General features: G+C 41.9%; 1 protein-coding gene across 8 annotated transcripts in view; it reads left to right on the plus strand.

Moving 5' to 3' along the window:
- The window catches only part of ADD3 (adducin 3), a 154,600-nt gene that overhangs the window by 47,174 nt on the left and 92,010 nt on the right, over positions 1–15,416 (plus strand). For 6 of the 8 annotated variants that reach the window (XM_024204653.2, XM_024204662.2, XM_024204654.2 and 3 more), the window contains exon 2: positions 10,056–10,101. The exons of the other annotated variants lie outside the window; for them this stretch is intronic. The gene's annotated coding sequence lies outside the window, so the exon portion shown is untranslated. The remainder of the gene's footprint in view (positions 1–10,055; positions 10,102–15,416) is intronic. 8 annotated transcript variants of the gene reach the window in all.

Raw genomic sequence — 15,416 nt, forward strand, 5'->3', positions numbered from 1 at the left:
GTAATGGAATCGGTCCATGCCTCTCCTCCGTTACTGCATAGTTGGCTCAGTAGAGGAGGTTTGACCGAAAGTGGAGCTGGAGGCAGAATTGGGGAAGGGGGAGGAGCTGGGGCTAGAGGCTCAGCTGGCCTGGGGGCAGAGAGGGGGTCAGAGCTGTGGCTGGGGGCGGAGCTATGTGGCACCCTCTCCTCCCCTGAACTTTACTCTGTCCCCGCTCAGTGGTCCCACAGTTTAGGGACCACTGCACTAGTGTGTCTTGATGTTCCATATTTTAATAAAAAGGCTTCCAAACCTTCTAAAGTTTACCAGCTATCTGTGTAACACAGAACAAATTACTGCCCCTCAATTCCTAGGGCTGCAGAACAGGGATCTTCTTCGCTTTCCTTAGTAAATTTCCCTAACTCTAGCAAAGCTGTTAAGTGCCTGGGAAAATAGTAAAATATCAGGGGACAGTAAATAGAAAACGAAAGGTAAAAGTGGACAGAAAAAAACAAGGAGTCTTCTCCTGGGAAATTGTAATCTTCAGGGGCTCTATCAGACGTGATGTGTGTTCTCCTCTTACTCTGGAGATCCAGGTTTGGGCTTTTTGCTTCTTTTAACATTTTTTAATGACACAGCTGCTTGAGAAGGCTGGGAGTCAAATGCTCACCTCTGGCATGCTGTACTCCTTTACAGGGTGAAGTGTTGTCAATCTGTGCTTGTGACTTCTCTCTCTGCACCCACAGATGCTTTCTGCCTGCCTCTCTCCTCTGCTAACAGAATGCCCCGCAATTGTTGTGCTGGTATGGTGTCCCCCTGCACCACCTTAGTTAAGCAGTAGTTTAAAAACCACAATGTAACTCTATATCTGAAGGAATCCCATCAGGCCCCTGCCCTCTGGTGTGAAACATAATAGCTCTACTTGTTGTAATATCAAAAGATCTAGGAGAAAACACACTACAGAGAGCTTTTGAAATTTGACAATTGGAATCTTAAACCAGAATATTACATGCTGATAAAAATTAGTAAACTTTAAATATGGTGAATATACTTTTTTTAAGTCAGTGCTGTTAGAATACAATACATGTTCTTTTGACAGAGGTAAAGAGCAAGAAATCCAGAAGTTTAAACAAATTTCTGAATGTTCAGTTTTCCTTTTAATAACCTCTAGCAAACTGCGTCTCCTATTTCACCATTATTGCATATATGGAATGAATGCTTTTCCTGTTATCCAGCAAATTAGTATATAATGCATCTTTTCATTTGTAATGGTAATCTTTTCTTCCCAAGGCATCATCAGAGCATAAGTTTCTCCCTAGTCATATTTAAACTCTATGTGGAAGCTTGTCCATTTACAGAACATCAGAGCTGCAGTTTCACTTGGTTTTTGGAGAGAGTCAGGAAGAATTCTTCCCTGTCCCTGAACACAGTCAAATGGGGAATATAAAAATTTCATATAGGAGGTTTTAACATTTCCTTTGGCTATCAATTAAACTCACAATCTTTAATTAGATTGGGAGCCAAAACACTTTCATACAACTTACTTTTAAGTAGAAATAGTATTTTTTTGTCGTCCTTTTCTGGCAAATAATAGCTATATAATTGCACGCACGCACACCTTCACATCCAGTCTCTTTCCTTCTGAGAATTGTTTGGGTCTCTTCCTGGCAACTTCTCTCCTCTTATTCTGTTTCCATCATTCTGTTTCCATCTGTTTTCCATTCTGTAACCCTGTGCCCTCTCTTGTCCTGCAGGTGTGGGGGAGTGAATATTGTATATTTGCAGTCCTGTGTCAAGCTTTGGCACAAAGAAGCACTGCAAATCTGTAACAACAAATGTATGTTAAAATACAAACAATACATCTTTCCCCCAGCTGTTCCCTGTCTGAATCCTGATGATGCTCCCATTTGACCCCTATTTACATTCCCTCACTTTCTCCCCATGTCAGAACCAGCACTGAGTGTCATCCTTCTAGTGTAGAGGTGGCCAAACTGTGGCTCTTTCATAGTTAAAATGCAGCTTGTGGACCCCCCCAGATTCTCCACCATGAGACTCTGGGGGTGAGAGGGGAGCTTGGGACCTCTGCCTTGTGGTGGGGTAGGGCTTCTGCCCAGCGGTTGAGGGGGGTGTCATGGCTTCAGCCCTGTGGGGCATGCCTACTGGGGCTTCAGTTGGAGTGAGGCTGAAGCCCAGGGCCCTGGCAGGTGTGCGCCGGCTCTCGAACTTCTAAAGATTGTCCTATGTGGCTCAGAGGGCAATAAGTTTGGCCACCCCTGGATGACAGCTGGTTGAAACTCCCTTTATTATTTCAGTGACATGTATTAATTAGCTTCTAAAAAGACGTCTGTTGAACAGTGTAAGGCACTCCCTATACCAGTGCTCTTTGCTGTTTTTGAAGTGGGGGCCACTTTGGCAAAAAACCTTCAATGTGAGAGCCACATCAACGCGACACAGATGGTTGAACACTCTGAGTTCTTTGTTGGTTGATATTGTAATATTAACATTATTGGTAATATTGCTTGGGGTGCAGGATGGGGCATGGGGGGTTGGCTCTGGGAGGGGGCTCAGGGCTGGGGCAGGGGCTTGGAGTGCAGGAAGGTATATTGGGGGCTGGCTCTGGGAGGGGACATAGGGCTGGTGCACGAGGTGGTATGGGAGGCTAGCTCCGGGAGGCTACAAGTTGGGTGGTGGAAGAGCTCTTCAGAACCTTCCCATTGAAGGGTGCGGCACTTACTTTGGGTGGCCCTCGCCCTATGCCGCTCCTGGAAGGGGTCAATGTGCCCCTGCACCCTCTGGGGGGGCATGTGGCTCTGCGCGCTGCCCCGCAACTCCCATTGGCCACAGTTTCCTGTTCCTGGCCAATGGGAGCTGTGGGGGCAGTGCTTGCAGGCAGGAGTGGCGTGAGCAGACCTCTGCTCCCCCCCCTTACCGCTGAGGCCGCGGGGGAGGGGATGCTGGCCCCTTCTGGGAATGGCATGGGGCTAGGATAGGCAGGGAGCCTGCCTTAGCTACAGCCCCGCTGCGACCCCACTGCACCACCGGAGAACGCGATCAACAGGGAGCCGCACTTGGGGTCCCTGGGAGACGTCACTGGCTCACAGGCCTTGCAGTGAGGAACACTGCCCAATACCCTGGTGGTGGCTGACTTGCCTTTCCTCTACAACGTTTTTATCCCTTGTGTCCTAGTACAGGTATGAGAAATCAGGAGGCTAACCCAGTGTCAAGTCCCCCTGCCCCAACATAAGAATGGACATACTGGGTCAGACCAAAGGTTCATCCAGCCCAGTATCCTGTCTACCAACAGTGGCCAATGCCAGGTGCCCCAGAGGGAGTGAACCTAACAGGTAATGATCAAGTGATCTCTCTCCTGCCATCCATCTCCACCCTCTGACAAATAGAGGGTAGGGACACCATTCCTTACCCAGCCTGGCTAATCCAGTTCTCTTTTAAACCCTGTTATAGTCCTAGCCTTCACAACCTCCTCAGGCAAGGAGTTCCACAGGTTGACTGCGCTGTGTGAAGAACTTCCTTTTATTTGTTTTAAAGCTGCTGCCCATTAATTTCATTTGGTGGCCCCTAGTTTTTATATTATGGGAACAAGTAAATAACTTTTCCTTATTCACTTTCTCCACACCACTCATGATTTTATATACCTCTATCATATCCCCCCTTTAGTCTCCTCTTTTCCAAGCTGAAAAGTCCTAGCCTCTTCAATCTCTCCTCATATGAGACCCATTCCAAACCCCTAATCATTTTAGTTGCCCTTTTCTGAACTTTTTCTAATGCCAGTATATCTTTTTTGAGATGGGGAAACCACATCTCTACGCAGTATTCAAGATGTGGGCGTACCGTACCTTGGGTTTATATAAGGACAATAAGATATTCTCTGTCTTATTCTCTATCCCTTTTTGAATGATTCCTAACATCCTGTTTGCTTTTTTGACTGCCGCTGCACACTGCATGCACGTCTTCAGAGAACTATCCATGATGACTCCAAGATCTCTTTCCTGATTAGTTGTAGCTAAATTAGCCCCCATCATATTGTATGTATAGTTGGGGTTATTTTTTCCAATGTGCATTGCTTTACATTTATCCACATTAAATTTCATTTGCCGTTTTGTTGCCCAATCACTTAGGCCTGGTCTACACTGGGGGGGCGGGGATCGACCTAAGATACGCAACTTCAGCTACGAGAATAGCGTAGCTGAAGTTGATGTATCTTAGGTCGACTTACCTCGCGTCCTCACGGCGCGGGGTCGACTGCCGCTGCTCCCCCGTCGACTCTGCTTCCGCCTCTCGCCGCGGTGGCGTACTGGAGTTGACGGCAGAGCGATCGCGAATCGATTTATCACGTCTACACTACATGCGATAAATTGATCCCCGATAGATCAATCACTACCCGCTGATCCGGCGGGTAGTGTAGACGTACCCTTAGTTTTGTGAGATCTTTTTGAAGTTCTTCACAGTCTGCTTTGGTCTTAACTATCTTGAGCAGTTTAGTATCATCTGCAAACTTTGCCACCTCACTGTTTATCCCTTTCTCCAGATCATTTATGAATAAGTTGAATAGGATTGGTCCTAGGACTGACCCTTGGGGAACACCACTAGTTACCCTTTTCCATTCTGAAAATTTACCATTTATTCCTATCCTTTGTTCCCTTTTAACCAGTTCTCAATCCATGAAAGGATCTTCCCTCTTATCCCATGACAACTTAATTTATGTAAGAGCCTTTGGTGAGGGACCTTGTCAAAGGCTTTCTGGAAATCTAAGTACACTATGTCCACTGGATCCCCCTGGTCCACGTTTGTTGACCCCTTCAAAGAACTCTAATAGATTAGTAAGACATGATTTCCCTTTACAGAAACCATGTTGACTTTTGCCCAACAATTTATGTTCTTCTATGTGTCTGACAATTTTATTCTTTACTATTGTTTCAACTAATTTGCCCAGTACTAACTTTAGACTTGCGGTCTGTAATTGCCGGGATCACCTCTAGAGCCCTTTTTAAATATTGGCGTTACATTAGCTATCTTCCAGTCATTAAACACAGAACAAACATTCAGCTATCACCCAGCCCTCAAAAACTATATACAGATGTTTGGTTTTCTTCGTGCCCAGGAGGTAGTGTTTGCTAATGTGGTGAGTCTGCAGATAGCCTGATACTATAGCTCTTTGAATTCTGAAACCTAATGACAAGTTCAGTAGCAACAATACTACTCTTTTACTGTCAATCATCAAGATAATGGTCTTATCCATTGTAGGATGCATTGGAGATATTTGTATGGGAGTGCTGGAGCAGCTAGCTGCTGTTGAGTTCTGCTGGAATGGAAAACCAGGAATTCAAGTCCCCCCCCCCTCTTCCCCACCCCAAAAAAACAAACAAACCAAAAACCTCTCACCCTACCCACAAGCTAGAAGGAAAGGAGAAACACATCTTCTCACCTATATCATAAACCTCATTTACCTCTTGGGGGTCCAAAAGCCCCATCTGCCCCTACCAAGTTGCCAAAATCTTCAACTTTCTCCTGATGGCTTCTATAATGTTGTGCATTGTCCACAAAATTTGCTGCAAACTAAAAAAAAAAAAAAAAATTAGGAGAGCCTAAATAAATAAAATTAATATTAAAAATAATGCAAGTGAGACTGTACTAATGGTGGGTACCACTTTTTATACTTATTTCAGTAACAATCTATTTTTCATTCAGTGATTCTATTACAGAATTTCCCATCTTGAGGATAAACCAACAACCAAGGAGAAATTGTAATGCAAAAATAAATGTTGCAAAACTATTAGATTAACTTCTCCAGTAATTAAATATAGGCAAGTTCTAGCTACTTTCCTCCTTCTTAAAAACCCCAGGGTATGGTGATGGGGTGTTTTTGTGAGTTTGTAAGTCTATCAGCTACTGATTTGTTTAAGGAAATCTTGTGGCCTTGATGGTACAACACTTCTGTATCCTATTCTATCATACATTCTGTATGTTGCGGGGCTAGGAGTGGAAGAGGATGGAACCTTGTTGGGTTGTTGTCAGTTGTTTCCAATGAAGAAATCTCTCCTTGGTGCAGTTGTTTGCATTTCTGTGGTCAGTGGTATAAGGAAATACCATGTTGTAAAAATTTCCAATTGTTTCCTCAAGGGTTCTTCTCAATTGCACAATCCTTTGATGTTTTTGTTTGTAAAAAAGAAGAAATTAGTTTTTAGCTCATTACTTTGAAACTCAGAATTCTGTAATATCTACAGGTTTTATCTTTGATTTTGTAACCCAATGTCAGGAATCAAACCAGAGGTAATGTCTCTCTTTATACTGATCAGCCATTAAATACCAGTGGCTGTAGGATTTCTCCTCTCCCCCTGAATGTTTCTCTTGTGCCCCTGAATATCTGGCATCATGACAACTCATCATGGTTGCTAAATGAAACTCTAGAGAACTAGTCAGTGTTGCTTTGCCCAGTTTTTATGGGAGAGGTCACTAGAATAGCAACCTCTGTTGCATAAATATTATTCATCAGGAGGAACAGGCTCTTTGACCAACAAATCCTTTCTTGCCATTGAGTGAAGTACTTCATAAAAAATTTCACTTACAGGCTTATTTTCATTTCCACACTGTGCTAATTTTCAATAATGAATTCTTAAATCCACTCCTATTAGAATGATGTGTATGAGTTTTGGATGAAAGTCTGACGTTTCTTGCCCAACTTTGATGTGGATGGTGTCTTTCACAAATCAGCTGATATTTAAATGTGCATCCAAGTTTAGGTGTTAAGTCCACTGGTGATCCAGTGAATGTGGAGAAAATATCATAATTCTGCCAAAAGTCAGTGGCTTTCTTAAGAGAAAATGAAAATATTTAAAGATATTTGCTTAAACTTAGGTCTTATCTCACAATTTCTTCAGACCTTGAATCTTTTTTATGGCTCTTTCCTGTACCCTCTCCAGATTTTCAAAATCCTTTCCCAAATCTCCCTACTCTTACTCACTAGTCCCTTGTCTATGTATCCAAGGCTCATATTAGCCTTTTTTGCCACAGTATTGCACTGAAAGCTCATATTCAGTTGCTTGTCTGCTGTGATCCTTAAATTCTTTTCAGAGTCACTGTTCTCCAAGACAATCTCCCCATTCTGCAGGAAGGGCCTGCATTCTTAGTTTGATGTGTATTTTTTTATTTGACTATATTAAAACACATTTTGTTGGAATGGACCCCACTTACCAAGTGAACCTGATTTCTAGGTGACTGTCCTGGCTTCATAATTATTTACAACTATGTCAAACTTTGTGTCACGTGCAAATTTTACCACCAGTGATTTTTATATTTACTTCCAGATCATTGATTAAAATGTTGAATAGGACTGAGCCTAGTACCGATCTCTGTGGAATCCCAATAGAAACACCCACACTTGCTGATGCTGATGGTTCCCTATTGACTACTACTTTTTGAGATCTGTCAGTTAGCCAAGAATGAAATCAGGCTTATTTGACGAGACCTATTTTCTGTAAAACCACGTTGACTGGCATTAATTATATTCTTTATTAGTTGAATCACATATCAGTTTTCCTATTATTTTGTCCATGATTGATGCTAGGCTAACTGGCCTATAGTTACTTAGATCATGCTGCTTGCCCTTTTATGAAGATTGCCACATTAGGAGTCTTCCAGTCTTCTAGAATTTCCTTAGTATTCTAAAACTTATTAAAATTTAACATCAATAGGCCAGAGATCTCCTCTTCAAACTCTTTTAGGACTCTTGGGTACAAGTTATCCAGGCCTGATTTTAAAAATGTTTTTAAAAGTTTATCACTAGTAGGTATTTTATATCCTCAGTTACTAATGGACTAGCGAGAGTACTTCATTATCCTGGCATGAGAGGAATACATCATTCTGCCTCATTCCAAATACAAAACAGATATTTATTGAACAAACATAGAAACCACAGTAAGCTGTATCAATAGAAACTGCATCTTATAGTGGCTTTGCCCGTCTGCTCTGGGGGCTTGCCCTGATGCAGCCACACCAATGGCTGGCCAACAATTGATGAAGTCCCCCCCACTGTAAATGAGGTCTGAATTTAGAAGCAGGTGAGTAACTATACATTGAAGTAGCACTCTGTTATGTCTTTGGCAATGTGAAGGGATTAGAGAAGAGTGAATTATACTCCCGCCTAGGATAGACGGCGACCTGATAGTCTTCATACAATTTCCTATAATATAGACTGCTCTTTTTAGCATTACATTTCTCACTTGTCAGTCTTACAAGTAGAAAGAGAATAGATGAAGTTTTAAAATGACTATTGCTATGAGATATGCTGTCAGTCCCAATATATAAACATGTTACAAAAAAAACTTCATTTATTTGTTCAGTATCTTGCCGTGTCATTAAGTATGCAGGTGACTGAGAGCGACGAATTGGTTTTGTCCAACTGAATAATTGGGGAAAACATATTTGATTACACACGGAATAATTGAATTTCATAATTATTTAATCACATGTCCTTTTTTAAAAATAAATATTATGTTCTTGTAATAACATGTTAATAGTAAGCTTTACCTGACTCTGTGTACATGGGTTTTTTATATATTTAAATTTTGCTTTCCTGGAAGACCAACTCTTAATACAACTTGGTCAGTCCAGTGTTCTCTAATAATTTTAGAAGTAGTAATGGTGGGGTTAGGGCTGTCTAATACAGTTGAAAAACAGTGACGCAATAAATATGTGTAGCATACCATTGTAGAGATTTAAAAAAATATATATATTCTGAGAGTACTCGAGCCAATTTGTGAAACAGTAAGAAGGAAGAACTGGTGATGGCTGGAATAGGCTGTGTCAGCCTTATGAATAAAAATTCCATGGTTAATGGGAAATGTATATGTCCGGATTGCCTTGTACAAACAGAGCATACTGGTTTCATAATGGTAAACTCTTACATTCATATTATGAATCTATGACTTTATTGCTAAGTTTGAGTCCTATAGATGTGCTCTTGCTGTCTTGTGGGGTTTTTGGTTTGTTTTTCTTTTCCTTCCCCCTCCTCTCCTCTCCTCTCCTCTCCACACCCACCCTCCGCCCCCCATCTCCATTGCAATCTGTTATATATGGCATGACTTCAGAATGTGAAGAATGGTTTTGATTTGTTGGGAAAATGGTAGAAGTACTCTTTGGTTTTTTTTGCCCCCTATATGTTGCATACAGAAGAAGAGATTTTTACTGTGGAAAATAGTTCATGCCAGAGAGAACAAAGATGATAGAGAAACAGGGATTTTTGGGGGTACTTTTTTTCATACATTTTATTTAGGTATTTCACTTTCACATGAAAAGGTTAATTGGAGGCAAAGGGGAACTTAATAGCATCCTGGCTGCCTTGAAGGGCTGGGTTGAAAAGAGGCAGAAGTTTCTTTATGAACTTTGACACTAGTACAGTACTTACGAAGTGGACAGATTTCAAAGAGAAATGTTCCTCTTTCTCTTGCTCCCCACCCAAATTATGGTCTGCTCACTCAGCTACATCTCAGAGGCAGCAGGGCTACTTCTTTTTTGTTGTGCTGAAAGAAGAGTATGGATCATACTTACTTAAAATGGTAGTGATACTTTTAAGTATCTAATATTTTTATTGAATTTTGGATTCAGAATTGTGAGAATTTGGCAAAATGGCAGGATTCATGTACTAACACATTCCTGACTGGATATTTATCAACTTTCCCCCATTTTAAGGGTTCCCCTTTTCCATGACTGATGCAGTATAATTAGAGCCTTGCAAATCTGCGGATATCTGTATCTGCGGATGCTGATATCCACGGACCATGTTTACGGATTGCGGATTGGATGCGGATACGGATTTTGTATCCGTGCAGGGTTCTATGTATAATATATTGTTCATTCATTCTTCTAAATCTACATACATCTTCTCAAATTTCATAGTGAGTTTTTATGTAAATATTTTGAAGAGTTCAAGAAACCTTTCGATAGACTTGCTGTTTTTAGATACATGTTTATAAGTAAGTATGCTGAAAGGTGACACAACACAGTTCCAACAATACAGAAACCCTCTCAGGAGACGATGATCTTTTTGTTTCACTTTACAGGTTAACTACATTAATAGAGCAAGGAGAATTGTGAAAAACATCCCAGGTAATTAAATGTTTTAAATTCTATAGCAATGTATTCTTGGAGGCAGTTTAATATAATGATGGTCTTGACAGTATTGGCTAAAAATGATGGAGATTTATTTTAAACACCTGAAAAATTATTAAAATTGCTTTAAAGTGACAATGTGATATATTTTATGCCTCTGCCTATCGAACGCACTCATATTCTCTTGTTATATAATAAAATACTATGGTAGGAAGCAATCTTGCATTGTCTGAAGATGGACTAGATGATCTAAACATACCATATAATATTCTTATGGCACCTTTTTATATTTGAGGCTCTCACTGTGCTATATAAACAATAATTAAACCTCACAACACCACACTTAATAGGAAAGTATTATCCTATTTTTACAAGTGGGTAACATAAGTCATAGAGCTTAAGTGCCAGAGAACACTTAGTAAGTGTTTTGACCATGATGTGTCACTTTGCTAAATTGAAATAATTATTATAGTCAGCTTTACAATGTGTTAAATTCTGCTATCCATTGTATTCATCTTACGTTCTTTTCCAAGAGAGTCTTTAGGCAGCGGAACCTGAGCAGTTGCCTGTGTTTTAGATACAAGGTGGCTGTTGTCATTCATACCTTCATCCCCTCATAGCCTGATTTGCTGCCTCCTGGAAAGTTGCCCTGTGGGTACATCTAGGGAGGTGGTATGTCATGGGTTTTCATCTTCAGGCCAGTAGGCAGCAAATACTCCAGCAGTGTAGTGGATAGTGACTCTTCCTTTCCCTAAAACCTTGTTTCCACTGAAGGTGCTTCTAATTTTAGATGCCCTAGATCAGTGGTCACCAACCATTCAATCGTGATCGACTGGTTGATCCTAGAGGATCTCCCAGTCGATCGCGATCTCCGGCGGCACAGTATGGCTGCTGCTAAGGCAGACTCCCTGCCTACCCCAGCCCCATGCCGCTCCCGGAAGCGGCCAGCGTGGCCCCAGTGGGGGGTGTGTGTGTGTGTGTCTCCCTCCGCACACTGTTCCTGCCTTCAAGCACTGCCCCCACAGCTCCCATTGACTGGGAGAGCTACGGGGATGGTGCTTGTAGAGAGGGGCAGCACGCGGAGCCATGTACCTCCTGCCGCCGCGCCCCCCCCCCCCAGGGGCTGCTGGGACGCGTTGTCCCCTTCCAGGAGTGGTGCGGGGCTGGGGTAGGCAGGAAGCCTGCCTTAGCCTCACTGCACCCACTGCCGACCAGGAGCCGCTGGAGGTAAGTGCTGCCCGGTGGGAGGCCACACCCCAACCCCCATCCCTGAGCCCCCTCCTGTAGCCAGCACCCTGTACCTATCCTGAACCCCCAGCCCTGAATCCCCTTCCAGACCCAGCACCCCGTATCCCCTCCTGCACCCCAACCCCCAGCCCTGAATCCCCTTCCAGACCCAGCACCCTGTACCCCCTCCACCCCAACCCACCTCCCCAGCCCATAGCCCCCTCTTGCACCCAAACTCCCTCCTAGAGCTTGCACCCCGAGCCACCTCCCACAGTGTGAACCCCTCGACCCCAGCCTAGAGCCCGCACCCCCTCCCGAACCCCAACCCCCTGCCCCAGCCTGGTGAAAGTGAGTGAGGGAGAGCGAGTGACTGAGAGATTTTGGGGGGGAGGAGGGTGAGTGGGGCAGGGCTTTGGGGAAGGGGCAGGGTAGATCCTGGGTTGCCCTTAGATTCAAAAAGTGATCTTGGGTGTAAAAAGGTTGGATATCACTGTCCTAGTTGAAATAAGCCAAAACACTTCATTATCTGTCTTATGTCCTGATGCCTAATGTGCTGGTAAACCAACTACTTTAGACTATATCTTGCTGTAGGGCCTATCTACATCCGTACTCTTGGCCCACTACTCTTGCTTTGTTTCTCAGTCACTTGTGCCTTGAACAGCTTTTGGTTGCCACATGTCTTCGTTCTCAAAATTCCCCCTACTTTCCCAAACTCTCTGCTTTTAGTTACCATTCTTTTGCTAACCTCAGCTCCAGTGCTCTTGGGCCTGATTTTATTCACCTTCCTTAAACCAAAAGAAACTCATGTGACACAACATTTTTAACTTGCTGTGATTTGTCCTCCCCATCCCCAACTCTTTCCTGCCATCACTTGCTATGTTATGTTTTTAATTTAGAATGTAAGCTCCTCTGGGCAGCTTATCATATGCTTCTGTGCATAGAATGCAAATCTGTATGCAGTGACTTACCTGTCCTTCCTAAGCTTTGTCTCCTATGGAGTACCATGCCAGTTCATGGAGAGATTGTAAAACTCATAATTTTAATTATTAAAAAATGTTCTTGGATGATGGATGACTATTGGTACTTTTTAATGAAATCAAATAGTGATGAAAGCTCTTTAAGAAACAAAACAAAAAAAACAAAACAAAAAAACTCCTTCAGTAAGAATACCTGAAATTGTGACTTAGTAATGATAAGAGAGGCATGATTGTTGAGCTTCATGCTGTATGTAATAGTTTTGGATAAGTATTTAGATCTCAGCTATACAGATTGTTGATGCAGATCATACAACAGCAGCATCATGTATGTATGTAAAAGAACCTTATTTACATATAAATAATTTTGTCTAGCATGAGTAATTGGTTTCCATGAGATTTATTTTGGTGACCAGCCTTCAACTCCAGTACAACTGGTATATCTGAAGTGAGTTGGGTATTTGGATTAGTTATGTTTTAGGATGTATGTTTCTTTCCTGCTAAAGTGACATCAAACCAAAGGTTTTTTTCCATATGTTTGGGGTGGGGGTGGTAGGGAACTCCCAATCCCCACTATTTCTCTTCATTATTTAGTAATCTTGAGCTTAGAGTCTCCTTAATTAACAAGCTTCTATACCATTGCTAAAACAGGATTTGACATCTGCATAATTTCCCCATTTTCCTGCTTTCCACCTCTTAGATCTCAGTTCTTGCTACAGTGTGGAGAGTAGCAGTATTAATACTTTGTTCCTGCCTTTTGATTTTTTTCCCCCCCTCATCAAAAGGTGTTTCTCTCTCTGGAACAGTTTCTCCAACGTACAGGAAATCCATAAGAAAAGGCAGACAATCTTATGGCACTTATATGTATGGACTATGCCCAGACTCCTGATCTCTTGGTGGGTGTCTTCACCGAGGCTAGAGGTTATGCAAAGATTTCCTTGTAAGTCACTTGTGTAGACTTAAGAAGTCAGAGGAGAAAATCTTCCCCAGAGGTGGGGAAAGCGTCAAACCCACTATCAATAATATGCTTTTCCACTTCTGGAAGCAATAGAAGTATATTGACTCTGTTTTGAAGTAATTCCTGCTGTCTTTTCCACTTTTCTTGATAAATTCAAACCTTCTGAGATGCCTGAGGTTGTCTGAAATGCAAGTCCTTTTCCTTAGAATTTAAGGGCCTCTGATTCCCAGCACTAACTCCCTTCAATTCACTCTGGAAATTACCTCTTGCACAGCCTCCCGGTAAGATAAGAAGCTGGCAGGAGATCATATAAAGGAATTATTACATCACTGAAAAGAAAGATGCAAGTGAACCTCAACCCCTTCATCTGAATTTTTCCATTGCTGGTGGAGAGGTTTCTGTGTCCTTGCCTAATGTGGAGGAAAGGTATTGCTCCAGAGGCTTTTTGCCCCAGGAGACTGTCCCTAACGGTGCAAAACCCTGTCAGATTATTTTCCTGACAATTCTGCCTCCCATGCTAGTCCCTCAAAAAGACTTCTAAAGAGATTTCCCATATTGCAGAGGAAGACCAGACATGGCCTTTCCTACTTGCCCTGCAATTGAAGCATTGATAAGTAACATGTGTCTGGCTCCAAACTACAAGCTTTTCCCTTTTCCAGCCATTTAAAAAAACACTGTCCAGCTGAAAAGTTTGAAAAGGAGAAAATGTAGGGTTAGTCTCTCTCCTGTGTGATTAATCGTTTTTTGCATAATATAGCTCAATATTAGTAATTCTTTTCTGTCTGCTGTAGAGATAGTATCCGTAATCAAGTGAAGGAGTTCACTATGGCTTTCTCCCTGGTTCATGGGTTAGAAAATTTAAGTCAGTTTCTCTTTTCTGTAGTGTAGAGACTGTTTCTTTTGGGAAATTTCACAAAGCTACGTGTGGAATGCCTGTGAGAGACTACATACTTTACATTGCTTAGAATTGCTGATAACCGTTTATTCTTTATATTTTCAGTTTATTATATCTTTGGGGCTGTAAATGGAAAGCGGATAAGAATATCTTTTAACAGTTTAAGGGGAAAAACTAATAGTAACCCTCTGCGAGGAAAGGTGACCATTACAATATGAGCAAAGATAGGCTATAATATTTGATATTCAAGCAAGTTTGAAAAGAGCTCTTAAAACTTACAGGCACCCAACTTATTAATGTAGGGAAACTGTGTTCCATACAATGGTAAATGAAATGAGAACTGTTCTTCAGGTATTGTAATGGAACAGGGTAGAGATTAATCTACTTTCTAAAACAAATTAGATGGGCAAACCTCAGTATTCCCAAAGAGAATACTATCTGCAACTCCACAACTAGTAGGTTCATACAAGGTGTTTAAACTTGACATTAGAGGAGAAAGGGTAGGGAATACCTTATTGTTTGGGATAGCCAGAGGTAGACACATGGCAGGTCACTTGATACTAGAGGGAAACCTTTGACATGCTGCGGTGATAGAGGATAGACAAGGTCTCTGATAGCCTGAGGGTGAAAAGTGAACATTGTATTTTCTTTATTTATTCTGGTATGATAGGTTAGGGAGCCCAAGAACTATATGCATATTTGTGCCATCTCATTTTGTTGTTTAACTTTTTTTCTAATATTTATTTTCTTTCATGCTATGGGCTCATAGACTTTTCAGGGTATTCATTCAGTGCCTCACAAGAAGTAAATGATGTTTCAGCATCTGAGGAAACTTAATAAAAGCGAGTCTGGAATCTAAACCCACTGAGGGTCTCTGAAGGCATGGACCAGATGGTCCTGTACCATAAAATGTAAGAGTAGAGTTCACTTGGGAGGCAAAACTGGCAATGCACACCCCCCAAAAAAGCCAAGAGGATTTCTCCAGTTCATTCAATAAGCCCAGTCCAGAATATCTCCTCTAATTTCAAATGTGGTGGGAGAGCAGATTGAGTCAACCTTTTGTTCTGTTCTGTTTGGAACAGGCAGTGGGCAAATTGCATAGCAGAGTGATAACCTGGAAGATCATTTGGGCCTGTGTTGTCTAGATTTATTACATGATTTCAGAAGAAATTGTCAAGAATTGGGACTAAACAGAGTATTATCCATAGTTTCTCAACCCAATTCAATAGAATTCAATGTCTGACTATTCACATCCCAC

This window comes from Terrapene carolina, unplaced genomic scaffold (genome assembly GCF_002925995.2).
Source record: "Terrapene carolina triunguis isolate 2854851 unplaced genomic scaffold, T_m_triunguis-2.0 Scaffold95, whole genome shotgun sequence".
NCBI lineage: Eukaryota > Metazoa > Chordata > Testudines > Emydidae > Terrapene > Terrapene triunguis.